Source organism: Heterocephalus glaber, unplaced genomic scaffold (genome assembly GCF_053883595.1).
Source record: "Heterocephalus glaber isolate CG9 unplaced genomic scaffold, H.glaber_assembly_v1.0 deba00001497, whole genome shotgun sequence".
In the NCBI taxonomy this organism is placed as follows: domain Eukaryota; kingdom Metazoa; phylum Chordata; class Mammalia; order Rodentia; family Bathyergidae; genus Heterocephalus; species Heterocephalus glaber.
In genome coordinates this window covers 9,027,246-9,030,756 of record NW_028258320.1, presented here as the reverse complement: position 1 = coordinate 9,030,756, position 3,511 = coordinate 9,027,246, and the positions used below count along the sequence as shown (strand labels likewise).

General features: G+C 39.7%; 1 pseudogene; it reads left to right on the top strand.

Moving 5' to 3' along the window:
* The first annotated feature begins 2,728 nt into the window (after positions 1–2,728).
* On the top strand, positions 2,729–2,823 carry LOC147825545 (U2 spliceosomal RNA; annotated as a pseudogene).
* The last annotated feature ends 688 nt before the right edge of the window (positions 2,824–3,511 follow it).

Sequence of the window (3,511 nt, the reverse complement as noted above, 5' to 3'; positions counted from 1 at the left end):
AGATTGCATTTTTGTTTTTAGACATAGTTTTGGCTTCCATGTGGAAAATGAATTAGCAAGGCAGAGGAGGTCTGGTATAGCTGCAGTTATTGAAGTCCTGAAGCTAGACAGAGTGGTGGCCTGGAGGAACTGGTGTCAGCGAGGAGAGAACTGGTGGGGTTTGAGAGGGATTCAGAATCAGAATTAGGAGTTAATGGCTGATTTTTGATGGATGGTTTAATCCAGCTTTTCTGGTACAAGGATCTGTACAGGCCATGCAGTATGTGACGAAGTTCCTAAACAGAACAGGGGCAGGCATGGTGGCAGGAGATACTTAATTTAGGACCTTTGGGATGATTAATATGAGACCTACTGGTGATGAAGACATTAAGATGAGTGTTGAATGAGTAACTTGGGGATTCAATACACTCCTAGCAGCCAAGCTGGAATATAAACCTGCTTCATGGAGGTTGTAGAAATTTTAAAATGTGGATTATTAGTATATAAATCATCTAGAACAAATTATATAAATCATCTGGACCAATTTTCTCCACTGGAGTGATTTTGCCCTTAAAGACCCCTTTGGTGGTGCTGTTTGGTTATTGCAAACAGAGGAGAGAATGATGTCAGCACAGAGTGGACAGAGGCTCAGGACAAGGCTGTGTGAACCCCCACAATGCACAGAACAACCTCTCAGGAAAACAATTATTTGGTCTAAAATATCAGTACTACCAGTGTTGAAAAACCCGGGCTTAGGGAGCCAGTGAATTCTGACAGGGAAGATAATCAAGGATAGAGCTCTGAGGATTCCAATATTTATTGGTTTTGATTAAATAAAAACTACAGTGAGGAGCAGCCAAGGAGATAAAGAATTGAGTCAATTGTAGTGTGCTGTGAAAAAAAATTAATAACACTCAGCCTATCATCAGCCAGACTCTGGGGGACCCAGTGTACTGACCAATGGGAGTGAGCCTTTGATGTGGCTGCATGGAGGTCACCAATGACCTTGGTAAAAATGTCCACCCTGGAGAAGGAGGACTGAAGCCATGGTGGGGAGTCCTGTGAATGAGTCAGGTATAGGATAAGTGAGTGAGGGAACTTCTCTGGTGAACTTTGGTTTTGATGGAGAAGAGAACTGTAAGTAGAGGGAGAAATAGACAAATCCTTAGTGCTTTCCCTTTCTCTCTCCTCCCTCCCCTCTTTCTCTTCTCTCCTCTCTTCTCTCTCTCCACTTTCTCTCCTCTCTCCCTCTCCTTTTCTCTTCCCTCTCCCCTCTCCATTCCTTCTCCCCATTCTCCTTCTTCTCTTTCTTCTTCTCCCCCTCTACTTCCTCCTCTTCCTCTTCTTCCCCTCCCTCCCTCCCTGAATCAACATGTAGATTCTAACAGCAGGGATCCAGGAGGAACAGGAGGGGTGACTGAGAATCAAGGGGTGGCTGAAATGTAAGCTTCTTAGTAAGGAGAGAAGAGTCCCTAACCCTCCTGTGCAGAGGGTTCACTTAGCCCCCTGATATTTCCTGAAAGTGCACAGAGAGCTCCTTGGAAAGGGTGAACTTAGACTGAAGACAATATCATCTATGTAAGAGGGGTAGAAGAGTAAGAAATTGATGCAAAAAGTGGAAAATTTCATGTTTTATTAAGCCATAGATTTTTTTTTCATGGCAATCCTCGTGCTTTCCCTCATTACTATCTATAAAGCTAAAAATATTTTGGAATGATGACTTTGCAGAGAAACTCTGGTAGGAGATGTAGAAGAGAGAATTATATGAAAATATGGGTTATTTTATTCTCACATTACATAAAATCAAATGTATACACTGCATATGCAGAGGGGGCAAGGTACTAAATTTTGTCCTAGGTTACATATCAACCTATTTAAATAGCACGAATGATAATAATAATTTAATACTATAATATGGAAACCTAAGAATAGAAAATTTTAATTTTTACTGAATATTACTATAGCCACATTACAAATAGGCAGTCAATATACTTATCAGCTACAATTGATGGGTTTTTAGATTCAGCAAAAGCTTGCTTTATACTGTGCTTCTGTTATCTTAAAACTCCTGAGAGGCACAATTAAGGGAAAACATTTTGCTGCATAATGGATGCAAGGAAAATGGCAATTAGGTGAGGGGCTTTTTCTGGGTTTTGTCACCATCTAGAATAGGCAACTCTACCTCCTTCTGTGGTTTGTGTTTCTCTGGCTAAAGTGGCCAGCATAGCATTTATTTCGCATGTTCCACAGATAATAAACACTTCATATTTTCAGAGTCCCCATGGGCATGAGAATGCATGAGATGTGTAATGCAGGGTCTGAATGTTATGGATATGATAAAGGAAACATTCCCCCCTCCCTCCCTCAGCAAGAAAAAAAATCATAAAATTATATAACAGAATGATAATCTCAGGAGATCATCAGAAATATTTTCCTTTGGGGGAATCACTTTGGCCTCTACTGAGTTCAGTATGAAGAAATCATCTTGCAAATATTTGTTTTTTAGACCCCAGGTTAAAACTCATCTCTAATATTGTCCTGTGCTTTCCCCTGCCTGCTGAGCCTGTATTTCTTATTTACTAAATAACTCAGTTCTGTAAGACACTTTCTATTCTTTTCATTCAAACTTTCATGTTAACTAATATTTTAATCATTTGTAGCCTCTGAGCCCTCGCTCTGGACAATAGAATAGTTTAGAATCAGTGCACTTTTTTCAAATGAATGCATTTAAGTTTAAAAATGGTGCTACATCGCTTCTCAGCCTTTTGGCTAAGATCAAGTGTAAAAATGGTTCTACACTTTTATGAAAGTGAAAAGTATGTTTTGAGCAAAATAAGAGTTTTCCTATAAAAGGACTACAAAAAGTTAAAGGGAGCTTCTTGCTTTAGAGGATAGGGCTGAAATTAAAACTTTATCAAGCAGGAACAAAATATGTGGAGGGATTATGTGGACTTGTCACCTCAGACTACAGCCCTTTATCCTTCCAGCAGAGTTGGAAGCAGTTGGAGCTGCAGGCTGAGGCCAGATGCAGGGTGCTGGAGAATTCTCTCAGGACAGAAGTAAGCTACACTTCTGTTCTATTCAGGCTTTTCACTGATCAGACAAAGCCAACTGACGTGATGGAAAGCACCTGAGTCATTTGTGGATGTGCTAACACTCTATATTGTGGCTTAAACAATGAACACATAGTTTTTACAGTTCCAGAGTGTGGGAAGTCCAAGGTCAAGGCACTGCTGGGTGATGCCAGTGCAGGATAACTTGGGTAGGAATAAAAGGAGAGAACAATGCTCACTCCATTCACAACTCACACCAGTCCTTAGCATAGAGTTTTCTATGTAGAATGGGAGCTTCATAAATATTTCTTGGATGAATGAATGAATGAACACATGAATTAAATGAGGCTTTTAAATCTAAGGAAATTGGCTGAATACTATAAAACAGACAGAATACAGATATGAAAATAACCAAATAAAATGATATTCATTCAGAATGTCCTATACTCAATGACAGAGTTTATTCTAGAACTATGATT